At 35.4% G+C, this 26,137-nt stretch overlaps 1 protein-coding gene and 1 pseudogene across 2 annotated transcripts in view; one reads left to right on the top strand and one right to left on the bottom strand.

Moving 5' to 3' along the window:
• Window positions 1-26,137, bottom strand: part of BAZ2B (bromodomain adjacent to zinc finger domain 2B) — a 434,498-nt gene that overhangs the window by 242,680 nt on the left and 165,681 nt on the right. The window contains exon 1 of one of the 2 annotated variants that reach the window (XM_042948881.1): window positions 23,276-23,463. The exons of the other annotated variant lie outside the window; for it this stretch is intronic. The gene's annotated coding sequence lies outside the window, so the exon portion shown is untranslated. Of the gene's footprint in view, window positions 1-23,275; window positions 23,464-26,137 lie in introns of those variants that run through there. 2 annotated transcript variants of the gene reach the window in all.
• On the top strand, window positions 22,936-23,635 carry LOC122226163 (annotated as a pseudogene).

The raw sequence follows: 26,137 nt of genomic DNA on the forward strand, positions 1-26,137 counted from the left end.
GCCTCTCAGAGAAGATTACTGCCCAGACACCAGAATGCAGTAAGAAGAAACACTTCAGGTAGAGACAATAGCAAGTGCAAGGGTCCTAAAGCGGAAAGGCTTAGGTGTTTTAAAAAAATGAGGGGCGCCTGGGTGGCTCAGTCGGTTGGGAGGCCGACTTCGGCTCAGGTCATGATCTTGCGGTCTGTGAGTTCGAGCCCCGCGTCGGGCTCCTTGCTGACTGCTTGGAGCCTGGAGCCTGCTTCAAATTCTGTGTCTCCATCTCTCTCTGCCCCTTCCCCATTCGCACTCTGTCTCTCTCTGTCTTTCAAAAATGAATAAATGTAAAAAAAAAAAAATTAAAAAAAAAATGACAAGAAGGCACAGTGCTGGTGCACAGTAAGTTATAAGTCAGTGGTAAGAGAGTTAGGCGCAGATCACAGAGGGCCTGAAAAGCAACAGCAATAGTTTGAATATTATTCCAGGTGTGCTGAAAGCCACATGGGATGCTTTCACTAAGGGAGTGATCTGATTAAAACAAGCAAAGACACCCTAATTACTCTATACAGAATAATCTTGGAGATAGGAGAGGGAGAGATTAATCAAAACACAGAGATCAATTTAGAGAACAACTGTTTGTGGAAATGAGATGACAATCATGGTAGCCATGTCAATGGTAGAAGTGGTTGGATATTTGTCGCTGATGGACTGAGAAAAAAAGCATCATAACAGTCAAGGATGACTCCAAGGTTTTGGTTAGATCAATTGGGTGAACAATGCTGCCAAACACTGAGGAGGAGGACACTAGGGTAGGAATAGGTTTGGTGGTGTTGTTGGTGACAGTATTAAGAAACCAAGAATTTGGTTTTGGCAACGTTAAGTACACAAGTGAAAAGTTTCAGGAGAGACGACACAGTGAACTGTGACAAATGGTGCTGGACAACACTTAATCTGAGGGCTGACAAATGACCATGGGATTTAGTGAGGGAAATTCATTGGTGCCCATGACAAGACTGCTGTCAGTCGAGTGATGAAGACAAAAGCATAAATAAAACAAGTAAAGCAAAGAAAGTGTGACGAGGCCATGCAAGTGGCATATACGGACAACTCTTTGAAGGAGTTTTGCTATAAAGGACTCTACAGAAATAGTACTATAGCTAAAGAGGGATGTGGGATCTTGAAATGCTTTTGTATTAAAATGAGGGAACAGTACAGCATGTATATATGCTGATGAGATGAGAAAAAAAATGAATGATGATAGGGAAAATTACAGAAGCAAAATCAATGATTACTAAGCATCAAATAAATGCATAAATCTGTCCTTTGCCGCTAGAAATGCAAAGATAATAAATATACAACATGTAACTAATCTAAGGATTATATGGAAACTATATTGAAAATCAGAGGGGAATATAGTATATACATAATTAAATTAAAAATCCCTTAGAAACAGTATTATTTTATAATAGAGGCTGTCATGCTAAAAAGATTATGCAAAGCAATGTTGATCATTTTATGATGTGACAGCAATGTCCTTCTAAGCTATACACATGCAGCTGCACAATTTAAAAATAATGCCATACACAGCTTTTATTTGATTATGCACAGTGGGGCTTAAATAGGATCAACATTAGATAAAGAGTAAAGCCAGCAATTTTTAAAAACATCTCCATTGTACTTTCCCTTTTTCCTTCTCTGTATTGACCCATTTCCACTTTTGGACTTCCAGCACCCTCTTCTGTAACTCACCACTCTACTCAAAACAGAAAGCAATACTCATATCAATCATTGACACAAATCTTCATCATTTCTCATTATTTTCTGTAATGTTCCCTTGCCTCCTTAAAAAAGTTAAGAATTAGATAGTTGTAACAGGTGATGGGGATGAAAGTGTGCACTGGCTGTGATGAGCACCGGCTGTTGTACAGAAGTGCTGAATCACTATCTAGCACACCTGAAACTAATGTTACACTGCATGTTAACTGGAATTTAAATAAAAACTTAAAATAAAAAGAATTCGACAGTTATAAAGACCATTGAGGACATATTAGTGTAAATTAATATGTTATTCAAACACATTTGCATTTTAAGCTTTTTTCCCTCCAATTGTAAGATTTTTTATTCCTTCTTTTTTTTTTTTTTTTTTTTTTTTTTTTTTAATTTATTTTTGGGACAGAGAGAGACAGAGCATGAACGGGGGAGGGGCAGAGAGAGAGGGAGACACAGAATCGGAAACAGGCTCCAGGCTCCGAGCCATCAGCCCAGAGCCTGACGCGGGGCTCGAACTCACGGACCGCGAGATCGTGACCTGGCTGAAGTCGGACGCTTAACCGACTGCGCCACCCAGGAGCCCCTATTCCTTCTTATTTTTATATTCTGTCCCGTTAAAACATAAGATATGAGATAATACACTTACGTACATAATAAACAAAATAAAAATAAGAAATTGAGAGAAAAATAACATTAGGCCAAAAATAAAGTTAGTTTCAAAAATGCATGCCACAAAGCCCTGTACTCTTAGTTATGGTAGGGGGAAGGGGCAACCAAAGAGATAGGGGTTTCAGTTTCCTGATAGCCAAATGCAAAGAAGAAATGACTGTCATAGGCAGCTTTTACTGATTTATATTATTCACAGTACTCATAAAATTAAATCATTTTCTTGAAGAAAGCTCTTTTTGTTACTGAGACCTAAGAAAAGTCATTCTATTGAGTTGTCAAAAATATTCCAGCAATAACTAATCATTTTTGAACAAGGATTTCTTTAACATTCCTCCCAGACTGGCCAATGGCATAGTACTTAAGAGTCTTTCAGCAGCTAAACAGGGTTCAAGTATGTCACACACAACTTTAATTCAAGGATAAGATATGGAATATCCAGAGCAGTATTCTACCTATTACAGGTATTCCTCCCCAAAATATATTGTTAGAAATCACAATTAATTTTTAAACTTGAGATAAAATTCACATAACATAAAATTCACCATTTTAAAGTATATAACTCAGTGGTGTTAATAGATTCACAATGTTGTACAACTACTATTGAATTCCAGAACATTTTCATCATCCCACAGAGAAACACCATACCAATTAAGCAGTCATTGCCCATTCTCCTCCCCACTCTCCTTCTCAGGCCTTGGCAACCGCTAATCTACTTTCTGTCTCTATGAATTTGCCTATTCTGGACATTTTCACATAAATGGAATCATATAATATCTGACCTCTACTGTGTGGCTTCTTTCACTTATCATACTGTTTCCAAGGCTCATCCATACTATAGCATGTATTGGTACTTCATTCTCTTATATGTATTAATAATAGTCAATTGTACATGCATTTTTTTTTATCCATTCATTGGTTAATAGGAATTTAGGTTGTATCTACCTTTAGGCTCTTATAAATAATGCTATGAACATTCATATACAAATTTTTGTGTGTACAAAAAGTGTCAGTTTTCTTAGATAAATACCTAGAAACAGAGATTTTGGGTGATATGGTGACTATATTTAACTTATTAACTGCCAAATGTTTACCAAAACAGCTGTAGCATTTTACATTCCCACAAGCAGTACATGAGATTTTCAATTTTTCACATCTTTGCCAACCCTTGTTATTTTCCATTATTTTTTATAGTCATCTTAGTAGATATGAAGTATTATCTCATTAGAGCTTTAATTTGCATTTCCTGGTGGCTAATGATGTTGAGCACTTTGTCACGTGCTTATTGCCATTTGTACATCTTCTTGGAGAAATGTTCGAATCCTTTGCCTATTCCTTAATTGGCTTACTTATCATTTTGTTGTAAAGTTTTGTTCACAATGAATTTTTAAGGATTTTCATCTATTACCAGTTGTCAGATTAGGAGTGAAAAAATAAAATAAATTATAATATGTGCAAATGAAGATAGAAGATCAAAACTACTTTAGGACAGGGGCGCCTGGATGGCTCAGTTGGTTAAGTGTCCGACTCTTGATTTCAGCTAGGTCATGATCTCACAGCTCGAGGGTTCGAGCCCCACATCGGGCTCTGTGCTGACAGCACGGAGCCTGCTTGGGATTCTCTCTCCCTCTCTCTCTCTGCCCCTCCCCTGTTCACTTGCTCTCTGTTTCTCAAAAATAAATAAATAAACATTTAAAAAACTACTTTGAGGCAGAAAACACATCTCCATATTACATGGAACTACTGTATAATAGTTACTAATATCAACACAAATCCTTGCACTGCTTGTTTATTTTCTTCTTCCTCAATACCAAATGTATTGCCTAGTTAATGAACAGTTGGTATCCATAAAGAGGCATATTGTTTTAACATTTCAACAAAAACTGGCAATTGTCAAATAATTAGAAAAAAAAAGATGGATATTAAGACAGCTTGAAACATTTCAAAAGAAACTAACAAATAAATAGATTATAGCTTGAAAAAGTAAAGCATATAATATTTGCATGCTCACTGAGTTCTCCATGCAGACTTAAAAGCTTTAAAAAAAAAAAGTTAATAGCTCTTATTTGTAGCTTTAAAGGCAATGCTAAGTTTGACTCTTTCAATAGTGACCAAAGATTTTATTCCAGTGTCTGGATTACTCTGGTCTGAATAGGCAACACTTTTCTTTAAAGTTCTAGGAATGGAAGATACTGACCATCAAGCTAGTTAACCAAATGCAGTCACAAGCTTAAATTTATGGTAAGAAGGATGGTGAAAAGAACACTTCTGAGTTTCTTAAGAATGCAATTCTTATGGATGGAATTTGAAACAAATATAATACTGCCTTTGCTGGGGGAAGAGGGCAAGAACATGAGCGCTCCTAATAAGTTTCACCACTTCAATATCTAAGTTATATTAGATATAATTTTAATTCACTATTGCCATAGTAAATGAATTTTATTATTCCATTTACTATTTTTTTCCTTATAGGATTTTTGTGACCTACCCCCTAACATTACTTGGCATGATCTCTGTTCTATCCAGTGATGCACAGGCAGCATTTATCAAGCAACAATTAAGGTATGTGATCTATTCCATAACCAATTATGTCCTGACTTATAATTTCAATCTATATGTGTGATATTATCAATGATACACAGAATTAATGTCACCCAGCCTTGTTCTCAAAACAATGCATAAAGCTTTAAATTTAAAAAATGATTCTAATTCTCAAACTGTTAATGAATTAAACAAACATAAAAATTGGAATATTTCAAAGGGAACACCTGCCTTCAGTTTCTAAAAAATATTGAGAAGTGAGCTATTCAAGATTAAACAATGATTGTTTTTACAGCAACCCAAAGAATAACCAACATACTACAAAATGTGCAGACTGTGTTCTTCCTTTCTTATCATATACTTAAACAAAATAGGTAAAAAAGTTTCATTACATGAAAACAGGTTTAATGCTGTACCCACTTGATCAACAAGTTTTCTAATATTAAGCAGAAATAGTATGAAAAGATGCAAATGTTTGCATTTTTTTAAGTTGGTAGATTTAGAATTTTTTAAAACAAAAATACATAAAAAAGATGCTTACATTTCTCATGATAAAAATATTTTTGACTCTATATGTTAAAAATGACTTCACTTTTCTAATTGCTTTATAGTCACTGTATTTCAAAAATGTATATGAATTAAAATTTCACCATTTTCAGCAATTAATTCACCTGGGAGATTATCTTTTTTTGTGCTTTAACTTAATCCAAAGAAAGCAGGTCAGTTCATTAAGATACAAAAATGTTCCATGACAGGGGTGCCTGGCTGGCTCAGTCAGTAGAGCATGCAGCTCTTGATCTCCAGGTTGTAAATAAGTTCAAGCCCTGTGTTGGGTGTAGTGATTACTTTAAAAAATAAAATAAACTAAAATCTTAAAAAAAGAAGGTCCATGATACAACAGTAAGCCTTGTGGAGTGTCTGATACATAGGTTTTCAATGTACGTCTACTAAACTAAGTTGTATATTTTATCTGTGCTTTAACTTCCTCTGATATACAATACCAGAATGTAGAGAATAAAGATTCTGATCTTTAGTTGAAACTTTAAAACTTAAAATGTTCTGGGTCACCTGTGTGACTCAGTTGAGCATCCAACTTTGGCTCAGGTCATGATCTCACGGTTCATGAGTTCTAGTCCCACATCGGGCTCACTGCTGTCAGCACAGAGCCTGCTTTGGATCCTCTGTTCCCCCCTCTCTCTGTACCTTCACAGCTTGTGCTCTGTCAAAAATAAATAAACATTGAAACAAGAAAAAAAAACTTAGAATGTTCTTACTTAGAAATCAATTTCACTTTAGAATATGGACAATTTGATTCCAGTATTTTACTTCTTAAAAAATTTTTTAAAGGACACTTGAGTTTTTTAAGTTTATTTATTTTAAGAGAGAGAGAGAGGGAGGGACAGAGAGAAAGGGAGAGAGAGAATCCCAAGCAGGCTCCACGCTGTCAGTGCAGAGCCTGACACAGGGCTCAATCCCACAGATCCTGAGATCATGACACAAGCTGAAATCAAGAATTGGCTGCTCAACCAATTAAGCCACCTAGTCACCCCTCATTCCAGTATTTAAATATGATTTCACTGTATAGAAGAGGGCAATAGATAAAAAAGCAGAGTAATACTCAATTTGAAAGTCTCTCCAATATATCATCCTGAGGAAAAAGTGATCCCCATTAAATGACATTTTCCTGTCATTTTTAGCCCCAAGACACTTTTTACCCTTTCTCTGTCTTCTCTCCTTTTATCTAGAAAAGAGCAACTTCTCCTAACTTCTGCCATCTCTCCTCTGACCCCAGTGCCAACTTCCAGCACTCCCTACACCCTGTAGATAAATGTGGTGATCTTAACACCCCATCAGATGCTGTGCATATCTTTATCACTAATTAACTTATTCCTATTGTTAGGATCTTCTTTTTATTAATCTGTTTCCTTTCACTAGACTCCAAGTTTCATAAAAGTAATGGTTATATCTAATATATAACGGATACTTGTAGTGCAATAAAAAATAATCTAATATATAACAGATACTTGTAGTATAATAAAAAATAAATATTTAGTCTCTATCTCTGGTTCCTGACACAGAGCTCCAAAAAGTTCTGGAATTTAAATTTACTACGTCTATATGTTGGTGAGTGGACTCATGGGGAAGGTAGGTAGATAACTTCAGGATGGGGGTCAGTCACCAGAGAAAAACCAACCATTCAATTAGAGGGTTAGAACTTCCAGCTCCACTACCTCCGAAGACAGGTGAGGGACTTGAGATTGAATTTGTCAACAATGGGCCAATCAACGATACCTATGTAACCTTCAAAAAAACCCCTCAATGATAGGAGTTAGGGAGCTTACAAGTTAGTGAACAGATCCATATGCCAAAAGCATCATATATACTAACTCTATGGAGACAGAAGATCCTGTGCTCAGGACCTTTCTAGACATCACCCTATAATATACTTCTTATTGTGCCTGTCCATCTGTATCCTTTATTATAAACTGTGACAGTAAGTAGAACACTTTCTTGAGTTCTATTAAGTCCTCAGGGAGGGGGTCGTGGGAACCCATGATTTATAGTTGGCCAGGCAGAAATGTGGGTAGCCTAGGGACCCCATTTGCAGCTGGCACTGGAAGCAGGCAGCAGTCTTGTGGGAGTGAGCCCTTAACCTGTGGGATCTGCACTGTGTCAGAATTGAATTAAATTGCCAGAGACTCACTGGGTGTTGGAAAATTGATGAATTTGTTGTTTTGGGAAAAAATACTCAATACATTTATTTTGGGAAAATGAATAAATGAGTGAAAAGTTAATTAAAAAAGAAGTAAACCAGGCCACCTGAGTGGCTCAGTTGGTTGAGCATCCAAATCTTGATTTCGGCTCAGGTCATGATCCCAGGGTTGCGATATTGAGCCCCATGTCAGTCTGCTTGGGATTCTCTCTCCCTCTGCCCCTCTTCCTCACTCATGCTTGCTCACTCTCTCTCTCTCTCTCTCTCGCTCTCTCAAATAAAAAATAAAAAAATAAAAAATAAAAAGAAGAAAAGCATATTTAATTTATTCACATTATAGTCATTCTTACATTAATTTTTAGAGCTTGTTTTTCCTTTATTGCTATTCATTTACATTTAATTTCTCTACATAGACAATGCTTGCTTTTTTTCTCTTATAATTATTTTAACATAAGTACTCTCTTTTAAACTGAATACTGCTTTCAAGTTTGCCAAAACTTAAACCAAAATATATTATCAAAATCAAAATCAAAACCAAAAAGTTGATTTCTCCTTTATGAAAGACTGAGAATTTAGCATGGACTTACGTGCCTCTTATTTTATTTTATTTATCATAAGCAACTTGAGAATAAAGATTGTGTTTAATTAGAATTTTCTTTCCCAGAGATTAACAGAGTGCTTAGGACATGAAGTGTACTCATGAGCTAAAAAAGAAAAAGAAATATTGTAAGGGGAAAAAAAGGTCAGAAAAGGATTGTTAATTGGAAAGGAAGAGGGAAAAGATCTTCCTAGAAAACTGGAAAAAAGAGGAATACATAACAGGAGAGAGGAATACTGAATTTGGCCAAAGTATATTTTGAGTAATCTTCAAGAAAATAATTTCAGATAAAAAATCTTTAACAAGCCCTCACAGAGGTAAGTCATGAAAGGAGAACTTGTTGTAAGAAATTTGGAAGGGACCCAAAATGGCCAAAACAATCTTGAAAAAGAGGAACAAAGCTGGAAAGTTAACACTTATTTTTTTTAAGACTTACTACAAAGCTACAGCAATCAAAGCAGTGTGATAATGGCTTAATACTAGATATTTATTTATTTTTTTAATGTTTATTTATTTTTGAGAGAAAGAGAGACAGAAAGCGAGCAGGGGAGGAGCAGAGAGGGAGGGACACAGAATCCCAACCAGGCTCCAGGCTCTGAGCTGTCAGCACAAAGTTGGATGCTTAACTGACTGAGCCACCAAGGTGCCCCAATACTAGATACTGAAATGAATACTATATCAATGAAATGAAATTGGGAATCGAGAAGCAAACCTTTACTTGTGTGGTTGATGGATACTTGATAAGAGTGCCTAAATACAACAGGTGCCTTTAAAACAAAAAAGTGCTAGGACAACCAGATATCCAAATGTAGAAGAGTGAAGTTGGACCTTTACCTCATACCATGCACAGAATTAACTCAAAATGGATCAAAAATCCAAAAAAAAGCTAAAATTATAAAACTCTTGGAAGAAAATATAGGTGTAAATCTTCTTGACCTTGGATTAGGCAATGATTTCTTACATATGATGTCAAAAGTGAAGGCAATCAAAGTTAAAAGCACAAGCAATTAAAGAAAAATAGATAAATTGAACTTTATCTAAAGGTGAAATTTTTGTGCCTCAAAAGACACTGTCAAGAAAGTGAAGAGACAACAGAAATGAAGGAAAATACTTGCAAAGCATTTGTCTAATAAAGAAATTGTATTATATATATAAATATACCTCTTAAAACTCAATTTGTTAAAAACGAATAATGCAATTTTAAAATGGACAAAGAATTTTAATAGAAATGTATCTAAAGAAGATATACAAATGAACCATAAACACACAAAAAGATGCTCAACAACATTAGCCACCAGGGAAATGCAAATCAAGACCACAATGAGATACTACTTCATACCCCTAGATTGGCTAAAATGAAAAAGACAGAAAATAACAAGTGTTGGTGAAGATACAGAGAAACTGAAGCCTCTAAATATTGCTGGTGCGATTGCATGTTGCAGCCACTTTGGAAAATATGTGGTAGTTCCTCAATAAGTTAAACAGAATTACCATATCATACAGTAATTCCTTTCCTATGTACCCAAGAGTATTGAAAATATATGTCACACAAAAATCTACATGTTTACAGTGTAGGTTTTGTGCATGAATGATCATAGCAGCATTTTTCATAACTGTTTAATATTCACAATTATTCAAATGTTCATCACTGATAAACAAACAAAATGTGGTAATCCCTACAATGAAAGATCATTCAGTAATAAAATAAAAGGAAGTGCAGATACATGCTACAACATGGATGAACCTAAATATAAAACACTGTTATGTGAAAGAAGTCAATCACAAAGGCAAAATACTGTAAATTTCCATTTTTATATGAAATTTCCAGAATAGGAAATTACTGGTTTCTAGGGCCCAGGGCAGTGGGAAACCATTAAATTGCTGGTCTCTAGGGGCTGGTTTCCAGGTAGTGGGAAATAGAGAGTGACTTCTAGTTTATATATGGGATTTCTTAATGAGGTGAAAAAAAAAGTCATAAAATTATATAGTAGTGATGGTACAGAACTCTGTAAATATATTAAAAACCATTGAATTGTATTGTATATTTATTTAAAAGGGTGCATTTTACAGGTGAATTATGTATCAACAAACTTAGTTTAAAAAAAAAAAAAACAGTTAAGGGGCACCTGGGCGGCCCAATCGGCCCCATCAATTCTTGATTTCAGTTCAGGTCATAATCCTGGAGTTTTGAGATTGAGCCCCATATTGGGCTCCATCCTGAGCATGGAGCTTGCTTGGGATACTCTCTCTCTCCCTCTGCCCCTCTCCCCCACTCACGGTCTCTCTCTCAAATAAAAAATATATATAAATATAAATAAATAAACAGTTAAGAGATCTGTAGGCAATACTGAGAAGCTCCAACATGTAACTAATAGGTAGGTCCTAAAAAATGGATGGAGTTATAAAGAGGCAACATTTGAAGAGTTAACAACTGAATATCTTTTAGAATTGAAGAAGGAATTCGTTTCTCACATTCAAAGTATAGTTTGTGTCCCAAGAAGGATAAAAAAATATATATCCACATCTAGACAAAACATCAAGATGAAATTGCAGAACATTAGGTAGGATAAACAGGAAATCACAAAAGATGTCAAAGAGAAAAAGACATATATTATCTCATAAGGAATACCGACAGACTATTCCTCAGCAACAAGAGAAAACAAAACACAATGAAGTAATAGCTTCAAAACTGAGAAATTGTATACAAAATACAATCATTCCTTAAAGATTAGCTTGTTTATTTTTTCGTATTTTAGGGGAGGGCAATTTTAATTGTTGATACTGTTTCTTTCTTGATTATTCATTTACTCGGGTTTTTAAAAATCCTGAAGCAATTTTGAAGTATAGATACTTTAAGTTCTCTTAGAAAATTATCTGTTTTACATAAGATTTCAAATTTCATACAAAGTTGTTCATTTTATTTTGTTACTTTTTAGGTGCCTGTGATTTTAGGATTTTTTTTATGTTTTGGTAACTCTTGATGAAAGCAATCCCTTATTATTAATTTCTGTGGTCCTTGATAATATATCTTGCTTTGATATCTACTCAGCCTGAAATTAATATAATCAATCCAGCTTTCTTTTGATTATTTGTCAAGTATACCTTTTATACCCTTTCACTTTTAATCTACCTATGTCTTTATATTTAAAATGAGTTTTTCTTCAATAGCATATAATTGGTTCTTACATTTTTATCTGATCTGTCTCTCTTAATTGAAGTATTTATACCATTTACATTAAATATAATTATTGATATGGCTGGATTTAAATCTACCATCATGATAGTTGTTTTCTATCAATCCTACTTTTTTCCTTTTCCTTCTTTACTTGTCTTCTTTTAGATTAAGTATTTATTTATTTATTATGGAAAAGAGAAAAGATAAAGAGGAAAAGACTCACTTTATGAAACTAGTTTAATTTTGAAAGTAAAACCAAACCAATTTCAGTTGCAAAATCCTAAACACACTGGTAAATCAAATATAGCAAAATATGAAAATACTATTAATAAATCATGATTAAGCAGTTTTTATTCAGAGAATACAAGGATAGCTCTATTTCTGAAAAGCTATTAATGTTAATCACAATATAATGAATTATAAGGAGAAAATTACAGTATCTCCTCAAGAATGCAAAAAAAGTATTCAATAAAATCCAAATATAAGTTTTGAGTAAAAACTCTTCACCAACTTAGTTAAAAAGTAGAAAATTTCTTTAACATGACAACTTACTATTAGTAGTAACAAATAATAATTAAAATGAAGAAGCATTCTCAATAGGGTCAAGAAAAAAACTAAATGTTTGTTGTTACCACTTCTATATAATATTGTCCTTTAGTTCCTAATCAACAAAGAAAGTTAAGAGTATAGGATTTCTGGCTGGCAGCCAAGCTGAAAACCCAGCCAACAATCAGCATCAACCATAAGACATGAGCAAAGGTATCTCCAGATTATTCCAGCTTACGGCTGGGAAGCCACCCCTAGACTCCATCCGAGGCATATGGAGCAGACACAAAGAAACCCTGCTATACTCTGTCTGAATTCCTAACACACAGAAACCGTAAAATATAATAAAATAAGTGTTGTTTTAAGTCACTAAATTTTGGGTTACTCACTGGAACAATGGGGAAAGATTTTTAAATTAAAAAAACATAATCATAAAAGAAAAAACTAACAATTTTTAAATTTCTATACAACGACGTTTTAACCAAAGACAAGGCACTGAGAGAAGATATCGCCAAGTCATATAACTGTAGAATAACAGACAGCCTAAGTTTGAAAAATGGGCCAAGAATAGGAACAAACCACAAAAGAGGAAACTTAGATGACTCATAAACATATAAAAGATATTTAACCAGGCAATGGGAGAAATAAAAATAACAATTAGGAACCACTTAATAACCAGTCAGATTGGTAAAAATTTTAAGTCTAATAATATCAAATTCATTAAGGATCAAAAATATGGAAATCTGGCATGCATTTTGTCATAGCAACTGTCCCCTGCATGATGATGTTATCCAGAAAAGCCAAGGATGTATGGCAGGGACAGCGGCTCCCAGAACCCACTCTCCAGATGTACAGACATCATTCCTCAGCAATCACTTGGGAGCAGTGAAGGGGACACCCTGAGGGACAGGTGGATGTGGTCTGCTGCCAGCCATGAGGCCAGAGCTTTCCCAAATCACAACACAGACCTAGGGATTGTGGAATGTTAATGTACAACTATCAGAGAGCAATTTGTCATTAGATAAGTATTTCAAGGTACAAATACAATTCTAGATATATACCCTTCATAACTCCCACAGCTATGCCTAAGAAGATAGGCAGAAGAATATTCCTTTCAACACTTATAGTAAAAAACTATAAACACCCTATATATCAACTATTAGGAGAACAGATAAATTAACTGCATTATATTCATACAAAGAAATACTGTTCAGCAATTAAGATGAATACCTTACAGTACATGAATAAACACGGATAAATCTGAAAAACAACGATTAGTGATAAAAACAGTTTGGAAAATGATACATACAGTATAATGCTATATAATAAGGTTTTAAAACCTGCCAAACAATACTGCATATCATATACATATATGGTACAAATCCGTACACTTTCTTAGGAGTTTCTTAGGAGTGATTGACACAAATCTCTCTTCTATGAAGAAAAGGAAGAGAAAGAATGGGATTGGGTAGTTACATATAAGGTTTCAAGTGTACCTGGTTTTATTTATGTATAATAAGTTGAAACATATGTGGCAACAGATTAACATTTATTAAAGTAAGGTGATAGGTACAGTACAAACATTGTATTATTTTATAGTCTGTATGTCTGCAATGTTTTAAAATGTTTTTTAAGTTTTAAAAAACATTGCAAGGGACCATGGAGAGGTTGGAGGCTTGAGAAAGTGAAAAGATGTGGAATCTTGATTGTGGAAAATGTACTAAGTTCAGTTTATTAGAAATGAGTGATACAATTGCCAGTAAAAATACAGTAATTGGATCACATGGAAGCAATTTATGAAAAGATTCGAAACAGTGCCATTTTAAACAGATGTTCCCTTAATACATTTAATAATGTCTATTTATGAAACATTCTACTTGAATTTCTCTGCCCTACAAAATAAAGAGACAGTTATCAAATAATCAAAAACAAATCTCTGGGGGTGCCTGGCTGGCTGAGTCGATAAAACATGTGACTCTTAATCTCAGAGTTGTAGGTTTAAGCCCCACGTTGGGTGTAGAGACTCTTTAAAAAATAAAATCTTAAAAAAAAACCAAAAATCTATGAAACCATAATATAAATTTACACAAAAGAATATTTTGTTTCCATTAGCAACTTTTACAGTTACCTCTATTCTAGAAGACATTTCTCTTGTCAAAGATATAGTAATTAAAATGCAGAGGATTCTGAATATATACATATCTGAATAGAAAATGCTTTGACTTTATTAACTAACACAGTTTAAAGGAGATCGGTAAAAACCTGCTTAGGTCCTTCAAACTCTAGACTCCAAAATTATTGTGTAACTTTACGCTTTATTGAAAATGGTTAGAAGTTATTAAAAAACAAAATTCCACTTTTTGTAATAGCCTTACACTTAAATAGCAACTAGAACCTGTACCTCATCTCTCTGACTTTTGGAGTCTAAGCTTTATAGTTATCACTTGGTTTTTTAAGTATTTTGAGTAACCCTTCCTACTTTTTGAGAGCAGGAAATGTTTTATGCATCACTGTTTTCCCAATACCTAATCCATAAGAGATGTTCAATAAATAATTATTTGTTAAATGAATGAAATGAATCTAGCCCCTAGCACAGACACAGTCTCAAAAGCTCTGCAACAGACTGCACAGCCAAAGCAACTATCGTGGGTCAGACCAACTAGCTCATTCAGCTTAAGATTCTGGAAATTATTTAGAGACTTTACTATCCTCAGGAGCTCTACTTTTAATACTTCTCCCCTAATATATCAGGCAGTAAGCCAATCATTTGGATCTAAAATTCTCTTGAAGATAGAAGACCAACAGACAGCTCTTTAAAATGTAATAAAAATATTTTTATATATGGGAATTTCACACTTCATGGACTAATTATGATTCAAGAGGCCAAGATTCACTGCTAATACTACAGGTAATGAGATGATGAGGACTAAGCAAGGTTACTGGATTTAAAAAAAAGGAGAATATAACTCATGATGCACAAAGGAACTATTTCAGTACAGTGGTAGGAACAGAAGACAAACTACTTTTTATAAATATGATAATAATTATCTAGTTTAGATTTCTTATATTTAGAGACAATGTGGCTGATTCTACTAAGGAATAATACCACAACAAAGGAGCAAGCATAATTCAAAAAAATCCTATGTATCCATATAATATAGGCCACGCTCAAAGGTAAGTTATCAACTATTTTGAGTTTACTATCTTTCTTTTTTTTTTGCTTAAATGCTTATTTTTTATTTTTGAGAGGGGGAAGGGGCCGAGATAGAGCGGGACAGAGGACCTGAAGCGGGCTCTGTGCTGACAGCAGAGCTCCCAAAGTGGGGCTTGAACTCACGCAGTAGGAGATGGTGACCTGAGCTGAAGTCGGAAGCCCAACCGACTGAGCCACTCAGTCGCCTTGAGTTTATTATATTTCATATGCATTTTGATAAGACTGGAACATTAAGAGCAGGATGAGTTTTTTGTTTGCTTGTTTCTTAATATTTTATTTTTAAGTAACTCTACACTCAATGTGGGTTTTGAACTTACAACACCAAGATCAAAAGTCACATGCTCTACTGGCTAAGCCAGCCCAGTACCGTAGGATAAATTCTATTTTAAAGTACAGCAATTTATTAAATCACTTTTCTTTTGATTTTTATCGTGACACAAGAGAAAATATCAAAACAATTTAAGAATGTTGAGGACTAAAACTCCAAACTGCAAGGTGCAAGGTGGTAGGTGAGAAGTAAACAAGAGTAATAGTACACCATCATAAAAGCAAGTCACACACAGAATAAAATTTATTCCTGGGGCACACAGGTGGCTCAGTTAGTTAAGCGTCCAACTCTTGATTTCTGCCCTGGTCATGATCCCAGGGTTGTGAGACTGAGCTCTGCGACAGGCTCCATGTGCTGAGCATTCAGCCTTCTTAAGATTCTCTCTCTCTCTCTCTCTCTCTCTCTCTCTCTCTCTCTTTCTCCCTCTGCTCCTTCCCTACTTACACCCACAGGTGTGCACTTTCTCTCAAAAAAAATTATCCCTGTACTACATTATTTACTAATTAAAATAATGATGCTAATAATTATAAAACAATTACCAAATCTTTTTAAAGGACATATTATATGTATAGGACTTTTTCTAGGCAACTGTGTTCATAAGAAATATAAAACCTAGGTCTATCATATGTTCTTTTTTCTCCCCATTTTTAAATTTTGTTAAAATAAAGTTTACTCTCAAATGGTTCAGAACAAAAAAGCAAACGGTGAATTTTGAAAAAGGGATAAAAGCTATACTGGATGTTCTACACTATTCTTATTCTTGCAGCTTGACTGCAGCTTGAAATTTATGTAAATAAACAGTTAAAAATTGTGCCTAAGACATAGAAGCTACATATGGAATTCTAATTGATAACACTAAAGAATACAAGCAATTATTAACAAGTAATTATGTAAAAATACAAAAATACATGTAATTTCAAAGCACTGTCAGTTTATCACACCCAAATTGTAAACAATGACAGATCTGTGTCTTTCATGAAACTGGGTAAATATAATGGGGTCAATTATATCAGGACATTCTGTATATGGTCAGTAATTTCAATTAAGATTCAGAAATTGTGGAAATTACCTCTAGCAATGTTTATTAATATTATTAATGCTGAAAACAGGTTTTTGTGCATCACTGAATTCAGTCCTCACTGACTAACATTTAACGGGTCAAAAAGAATGAGTTTTCTGTTGACTCAGCCAGTGCAGTGATTGACAAACATAATTCAATAATACCAGAAAGAATAAAATGTCAACTTCTGTGTCTGATACTTACAAGATTCTATCAATGCTTTATTTTTATTCTATCCTTTTAAAACTATTTTCTCTTACTTCTGATTTACTTCCTTGCTGCTGTTTTTGTTGTTGTTGTTTTGGGGTTGTTTTTTGTTTGTTTTGTTTTGTTTTGTTTTTTTGCAAGAGAGAGAGAGCACTCATGTGCACACATAAGCAAGGGAGAGGGAGACAGAGATGGAGACAGAGAATTCTAAGCAGGCTACATGCCCAGCACAGAGCCAGACTCGAGGCTCTATCTTATGATGGTGAGATCATGACCTGAGCTGAAATCAGGAGTTGGATGCTCAACCAACTGAGCCACCCAGGTGCCCCTGCTTCATTGTTTTAATTTTTCAGTAGACTCTTTGTTTTATCTTTCATATTTTTTAATCTTAATTTTCCTTTCAATTGTCATTTTTATCTTATTTATTATTATTATGAGTCTCAGTTTACACCAATAAGAAGAAAGCATTATATATGGATAACACAGATTATGAACATACGAATTGGAATCCTTTTTTTCCATCCATTTCTATAGTAAGTCTCTACAAAATCTGAGATTTAGTATATCAGAAGTTATACATTCAGACAAAAACTCACTTCTACAATATTACTATACTTGTGCAGATATCATATTTAGACTGCTGAAACAATGTTGCTTTCTCACATTATTTACCATCATTGATTTTTGCCTTATATAACTATTAATAATTCTATAAACAATACAATATATATTACAAGAAGTTAAATTAGAATTTATATTTATGGAAGGGCTTGATGTCCTTTGCTTATTACAGAAATGATGCAGGTAGGAAAGAATCTTCTGACAGAAATCCAACACTGTGTCCTATGATTGCTTTAGAGTATACTAGCTCAAATCTGGCCTATCTTTATGAAATTTTATAATTTATAAAGATAATTTATGTATTTTTTCATATTTCTTAACGTATCAATGCATTAAGCTATCTTACACTATAAGATATATACTTGTAACATAACCATAAATCACAGAGAAAGTATCATCACAGAAAGGAAAATTGAAGTTTATAGACAGATTAAATGATTTACCAAAATTACATAGACAGCAAAGTAGCAGACTAGAGGATGTAAACACTAACATGTCCCTAGCCTAAAGAATGAGAAGAACTTCTCTTGGTCATGTCACAGGAGCAAGTGAAAAGAAATACAAAAGGTGGCTATGCAGAACCAAAAGCAGCACTGTGTGAATTGATCTAAATCATCAAGATTATCTCTATAATATCTGCTAGACACTTCATAGAACCATAAATACCTCAGCACTTTATTTTGTCTGCTCTGCAATGAGCAAATATGTCCTACTTCCAAAATTTCTTCTATACCAGAACCACTGAATCAGACAGTGATTTTATTTATTTTATTTATTTTTTTATTTTTTACACACACGGCAGATTTATTTTTAATAAAATGTGGCAAAAACCAGCTTTCTTGCCCGAGCAATTTATCTATAGAAGATAGTGTGTATATTTTACATTTATAAACCAGCAACCAAAATTGCTGAATATCCCCAGTAGATCTTATTGTTCAGTGGTTTGATGATTCTTTCTTTGTCTTGCCCACACCCATTGCCAGTGGTTGTACCAGATTTTTTCTAGGAGCATGCTGTCTACTCAGGCCTATGTCAGTGTACATTTAGCCTTCAGACAGTGATTTTAAAAGCTTTTTGTTTTGAACTGATGGTTACCAGAGAGGAAGCAAGTAGGGGGAATGGGTGAAATAGGTGATGAGGATTAAGGAGTGCACTTGTTGTGATGAGCACTAGGTGATATATGCAATCGTGAATCACTATACTTTACATCTGAAACTAATATAACACTGTATGTTAACTATACTGGAATTAAAATTTTAAAAAGATAAAAAAAATTAAAAAAAATATATAAGCTTTTTGTTTGGGACAGGTATAAAAAAGAACCAACAGGAGAGCAAATAGTATATAATGTTATAATATACATCAGTTCTGATTTTTTCAAGATAATCCCTTCACTGAGAAGTTTTTTTTAGCCTGAATCATTGTAATTATAATCCAGAACCAATAAAATAAAGGATCAAATGTGTTAGAAACAAGGACTGAAGACTGAAGGGAGCCATGGAAAAGACTGGTTCACTACACGGGGATATTCTTACCCTTGCAAAAACTTTGATCAAAAGCATTGTTGCAAAAGCACAGCTAGAAGAGAATGAACATAGACACTCCTCAAAATTAACCTCTGACTCAGATTCCAAAGAGTGGTCAAGGCTTGCTCTGATTTTGGTATGTGGTTGGAGGGAGACTATTTCAAACTGGTAATATATAAGGAGAAACACTACAGGTTAAGATAAACACCAATCTTCTTAGGGCTTTTTCACAGCTATACAATAATAGGAATGCAGGCTGCAATTGGTGTGGGGGCGGTGGTAAGGAGTTGGGAGTATATAAGGATACACAGTCTTACCAGATAAAATGTTCTTAAGCAGTGAGGCAAATATTCAAAGCTATCTTTCATCATGTAGGCAATCTAAAGTTGGAGTAAAGTGGCTCCAGGCTAGCTCAGTCTGAGAAGCATGAGAGTCTTGATCTTAGGGTTGTGAGTTCAAGTCCCATGATGGATGTAGAGATTACTTAAAAATAAAATCTTTAGGAAAACCTGGGTGGCTCAATTAAGTGTTGACTCTTGACTTTGGGTACTGATCTCATGGTTCATGGATTGAATCCTGCGTCAAGCTCTGGGCTGAAGGTGTGGAGACTGCTTGGGATTGATTCTCTCTCTCTCTCTCTCTCTCTCTCTCTCTCTCTCTCTCTCCCCCTCCCTCTCTCTCTCTCTCCCCCTCCCCCACTCATGCTCTAAACAAACAGGGAGTTAAGATGGTGGAGAAGTAGGGGGATTAGGATTTTCCTCATACCTGAAACACAGCTGTATTGAGGTCAGATCACTTGCAACACCCAGGAAATCAATCTGCGGAGTGGCACTAGGATCTCCGTAGTTGGAGGGAGACAGCTTGGTGGGATTGAGGTGCATGTATGTGAATGGGGGGGGAGATAAAACAGCGTCTGACTTCCACTCAAGTCACAATCTCATGGTTCATGCATTCAACCCCTGTCGGGCTCTGTGCTGACAGCTCAGAGCCTGGAGCCTGCTTCGGATTCTGTATCTCCCTCTCTCTATGCCCCTCTCCTGCTCATGCTCTGTCTCTCTCTCTCAAAAATAAATAAACGTTAAAAAATTTTTAAAAAGGAAGAGCTAAAAAAAATCTGTAAGCTGAAAACAATAGAAAGCTTATTTAAAAAATTAAAGAAGACACAAAGAAATGGAAAAACATTCCACGTTCATGGATTGGAAGAACAAATATTGTTAAAATGTCAATACTACCCAAAGCAATCTGCATATTCAATGCAATCCCTATCAAAATAACACCAGCATTCTTCACAGAGCTAGAACAATCCTAAAATTTGTATGGAACCACAAAAGACCTGTATAGCCAAAGAAATGTTGAAAAAGAAAACCAAAGCTGGAGGCATCACAATCCCAGAATTTAACCTGTATTAAAAGCTGTAATCATCAAAACAGTATGGTACTGGCACAAAAAAAAAGATGCATAGATCAATGAAACAGAATAGAGAACCAAGAAATGGACCCACAAATACATGGCTAACTAATCTTCAACAAAGCAGGAAAGAATATCCAATGGAAAAATGAGAGTCTCTTTAGCAAATGGTTCTGGGAGAACTGGACAGCAACATGTAGAAAAATGAAACTGGACCACTCTCTTATACCATACACAGAAATAAATTCAAAAATGGATGAAAGACCTAAATGTGAGACAGGAAACCATCAAAATCCTACAGGAGAATACAAGCAGCAACCTCTTTGACCTTCGCCACAGCAACTTCTTACTTGACATGTCTCCAAAGACAAGGGAAGTAAAAGCAAAAATGAACTATTGAGACCTCATCCAGATAAAAAGCTTCTGCACAGCGAAGGAAACAATCAGCAAAACTAAAAGGCAACTGACAGAATGGGAGAACATATTTACAAATGACATGTCAGATAAAGAGTTAGTATCCACAATCTATAAAGAACTTAACCAAACTCCACACCCAAAAAAAACAAATAATTCATAGAAGAAATGGGCAGAAGACATGAATAGACACTTTTCCATAATAGACACCCAGATGCCAAATAGATACATGAAAAGATGCTCAATATTGCTCACCATCAGGGAAATACAAATTAAAATCACAATGAGATACCACTTCACACTGCTCAGAATAGCTAAAATTAACAACTTGCAGATCAACAGATGCTGGTGAGGATGTGGAGAAAAGGAAACCCTATGGCACTGTTGGTGGGAATGCAAACTGGCGTAGGCACCCTGGAAAACAGTATGGAGGTTCCTCAAAAAATTAAAAGTAGAGCTACCCTATGACCCAGCAATTGCACTACTAGGAATTTATCCTAAGGATACAAAAATGCTGGTTCCAAGGGGCACATGCACCCTAGTGGTTATAGCAGTGCTATCAACAATAGCCAAATTATGGAGAGAGCCCAAATGCCCATCAACTGATGAATCAATTGAGAAGATGTGGTGTGTGTGTGTGTGTGTGTGTATACATATATATGCAATGGAATACTACCCAGCGATGGAAAAAGAATTAAGTCTTGCCATTTGCACAATGGAATTGGAGGAATAATTAGTGAAATAAGTCAGCCAGAGAAAGACAGATATCACATGATTTCACTTACGTGTGGAATTTGAGAAACTGAACAGATGAACATAGGGGAAGGGAAGGAAAAATAAGATAAATACAGAGAGGGAAGCAAAAGAGAAGAGACTCTTAAATACAGAGAACAAACTGAGAGTTGATGGGGGGGGGGTTTAATGGGTGATGGGCATTAAGGAGGGCACTTCTGGGGATGAGCACTAGGTGTATATGTAAGTGATGACTCACTAGGTTCCACTTTGGAAGCCAAGACTACACTGTATGTTAACTAACTTGAGAATTAAAAAAAAAAAAAAAAGGCACCTGTGGCTCAGTTGGTTAAGCATCTGACTTCGGCTCAGGTCTTGATATCACAGTTCATGGGTTCGAGTCCTGCATCAGGCTTTGCACTGACAGTGTGGAACCTACTTGGGATTCTCTCTCTCCCCATCTCTCTCTGCCCCCTCCCACTCATGCTTTCTCTCTCTCTCAAAATAAATAAATAAATTTATTTAAAAAAACAACAAAGTTCCTTAAAACAAAAATAATATATATGAAAAAATAAACATTTTTTTAAAAAAATTAAAATAAAATATTTTTTAAAAAGAAAATAAAATGGGAGTAAAAACAGAATTGGGACCTGGGCAGACAGTTTTACCAAAGGTAGGAGTCTACATATGAATGCAATGGTCACAAAGAAAACAAAATAACAATCAACAAAAACAAAGACCAGTTCCCTCCCTAACTTCTCAGGCTTTTGAATGATGAACTAAATGACTGAATAAATCTATAGTATTAAAGCCTTCAGGATACAAGACAGTATACAGATAAATAGAGAAGGAAGTCAAGAAGAATCTACCTATATATTGTTAAGCAAATAGTAATTCTTTATAAATCTGCCCTTATATGAAGACAACTCATCTAGACGAAAACCCCAGGCAAAAATTTTGTCATTAAAAGGTATGAAATAAACACAGTAGGTAAAAGATTAATGAAGAAGACACACCAGGAAACAAGAATGAAAGACTGCTTTCTACACCCAGGAAAATTTCTCTCTGTAAAGTAAGTTATAAAATGAAATAAAAATAGAATGAATCAAAATTTGTGAATTTAGTTCAACTCTAGTCAAAACTCACAGGATTATTTTCTGTCACTTGACAAAAATGGTCAAAACATACCTGAGAAAAGCAACTAACATAAGAATTCTGAAATAAGTGAGCAAAGATGAGAGGTCTGTCCTAAGAAATATCGAAACTTAGGGCGCCTGGGTGGCTCAGTTGGTTAAGCGTCCAACTCTTGGTTTTGGCTCAGGTCATGATCTCACATTTGGTGGGTTCAAGCCCCCTGGTGGGCTCTGTGCTGACAGTGCAGACCCTGCTTGGAATTCTCTCTCTCTGTCCCTCGTGCACTCTCTAGCTCTCTCTCAAAATAAGTTAATAATCTTAAAAAAAAAATAAATACGAAAACTTATACAGCTAACAATTAAAATTAAGGTATTGAGGAAGAAATAAGAATATGAAAGAAACCCTTCTGCCTCCGTGAGCAGTGCCATGGCAATTGGCAAGAAAAAGCACCTTACAAAAGGCAGCAAAAAGGGAGCCAAGAAAAAAGTGGTTGATCCATCTTCTAAGAAAGATTGGTATGATGTGAAAGCACCAGCTATGTTCAATAAAGTAACATTGAAAAAACACTAATTACAAAAGCTCAAGGAACCAAAATTGCATCTGATGGCCCTGAGTGTCATGTTTATGAATTAAGCCTTGCTTACCTGCAGAATGATGAAGGTACATTTAGAACTGAGGATGTTCAGGGCAAAAACTGCCTAATTTCCATGGCATGGATCTTACCTATAAAAAAATGTGTTCCATGGTCAAAAAATGGCATTACATGACTGAAGGTCATGTTTTGATGTCAATACTCCCAAAAGTTATTTTGTCTGTTTTGTGTTGGTTTTACTAAAAAATGCAACAATCAGATTCAGAAGACTTTTTATGCTCAGCACCAACAAATTTGGAAAAAGATGATGGAAATCATGACCTAAGAGGTGCAGACAGGTGAATTGAAAGAAATGGTCAATAACTCTATTCCAGACAGCATTGGTGTTAGGATGTCCTTGGAACCACAGTAGAGGGGATGGCCATCTCGCCAGCTCAACCCAATGAAAAGCCCCTAGTAGTTGCCAGAACGAATTGGAGGTCAACCAATCACCGAGCGACAGCACGACCTGATGGGGAAAAAGGCCCACCCGGACCTAAACCCTGAACCGCTGCAGCTTAAAAACCCCACCCCACCACACCTGGGGGCGACTTCCCTGACTCTTCTCTCTCTCCCTGAGTCACAAAACCTCGCCCAAGACCTTAGTTCCCAAATAAAGCCTTTGACTGCTAAAATTTTTTAGCCTCTGACTCCTATCTTTACCCTGCCTTACGCCTGACCCTAACAATTGGAAAAGACATAGAAAAGGCTTGCCAGGAGCACCATGGTGGCTCAGTCAGTTGAGCATCTGATTCTAGGTTTTGACTCAGGTCATAATCACGCAGTTTGTGGGATCGAGCCCCGTGTCCAGCTCTGCACTGACAGCACAGAACCTGCTTGGGATTCTCTCTCTCTCTGCCCCTCCCCACTCACAATCCGGCTCACTCTCTCTCTCAAAATAAATAAACATTAAAAAAAAAAGGAAAGAAAAGGCTTGTCAGTCTATTTATCTGCTCCATGATGTCCTTGTTAGAGAAGTAAAAATGCTAAAGAAGCCTAAGTTTGAATTGGGAAAGCTTATGGCACTTCATTGTGAAGGTAGTACCTCTGGAAAAGCTACTGTTTATAAGACTGGTGCTACACTTGACCATGTTGATAAACATGAGCCATCACTCCAAGAATTCAAAATTTAGACATTTAATGGTGAGAAATAAGAAATCTTATTTGCGATGTTTAAAAACAGAAGAATATGAAAGACATAATTCAAAGAATGCAAAATGAGTCCTAATGAGTTTAATATATATTTTTTTATTTATTTAATTTTAGAGAGAGTGCGTGTGTGTGCACATGCAGGCAATCAGGGGAGGGGCAGAGGGAGAGACAGAATCCCAGGCAGGCTCCACCCTCAGCATGGAGCCCAATGTGGGGCTCGATCCCATGACCCTGGGATCATGATCCCAGCCAAAATCAAGAATCGGACACTCAACCAACTGAGCAACCCAGGCACCCCAAATATATGTATATATATTATATATATTTTACGTTTGTTTATTTATTTCTTTATGAGAAAGCGAGCAAGTGTGCAAGGAGCAGAGAGAGAGGGAGACAGAGAATCCCAAGCACTTTCTGTACTGTCAGCACACAGCCCAATATGGGGCTTCAACTCACGAACCATGAGATCATAACCTGGCTCAAAATCAAGAGTCAGACATTCAACCAACTGAGCCACCCCAGTGCTATGCCCTTAATATGTATTTTTAAAGTGATATTTCAAATTAGTGAAAAAAGGAACAAGCATTCAATAAATAATATTGGGATAATGGGCTAAAAATCTGGGAGAAAAATTAAATGATCTATAACTCACAATTCTAGATTTCCAAATCAGACCAAAAAAGACATTTTAAAATATCAGCAGGAATATTTTTATCACCTTAGCACAGAGAATGGCCTCCTTCTAGAGGTGGCATCTGTGTCAAACACTGCTCATTATCCCTCAGTGTCCATTCTCTTATTTCTAGCTGGAGGATAGAATCACACAAAAACCCAGATTTCACTGGGAACCTCCCCCTCAGCTAGCAGTTTCATTCCCCAATGCTCTCTTGCAATGTTGTGACAAAGTTATAAACAAGCACATATGAACAAAGTCATATGTGCAACTTCCCAGTTATATTCTTTAAACAGGTCTACCTTCCACTTCTTTCTCCCTTCCTGATGCTGGAAGAAAGTGACAACTAATACCATCCCCTTGGATTCACAGATGGAATTCACATAGTAGGAGTGTCAAAGCCATTCTTGGACCACTCCCTATTAAACTGTTACATGGAAGAGAAATAAAGTTTTATCTCATTTAAGCCACTGCAGCTTTGGTCTCTTTGTTCTAGCAGGTTGGCCTGTATTCTAATACCAAAGCTATAAACCATACAGGAAAAGAAAGAGATCGTAGCACTTAAAAAATAAAATTTTTTCACATGGAAAATGTATATAGTTAAATGTACACAAAATTATTCACACAAGGTTAAAAAGTAAAGAACAAATTGTTAAAAATATATTTTCAACATATGTGGTAAAAGTTTCATTCCTATGAATAAATAAAAAAAGGACACGCACCCAAAAGAAAAGTAGACAAAATATATGTGTGGACAATTCCAGAGAAAATACATACCAAAAAAACAGCCCTATTATTTACCTCTAATACTTTACCTAATAAATACAAAAAAGTATCAGGAAAAGGGAACTCTCATACAAATTAGTGCAAGTTTTGTACAGGAATAATCTACCAAAATTGATAAAATTTAATGTACATACTCTTTGATCCAATAACTATTTTCTAAGAAAATGGTCACACTCACACACACACACACACACACACACACACACACACACACACACACATATATTTCTCAACAATTTCTGTAATAGTAAAAAACTAGAAGCT

The sequence above is a fragment of the Panthera leo genome, chromosome C1, assembly GCF_018350215.1.
Source record: "Panthera leo isolate Ple1 chromosome C1, P.leo_Ple1_pat1.1, whole genome shotgun sequence".
Taxonomy (NCBI): domain Eukaryota; kingdom Metazoa; phylum Chordata; class Mammalia; order Carnivora; family Felidae; genus Panthera; species Panthera leo.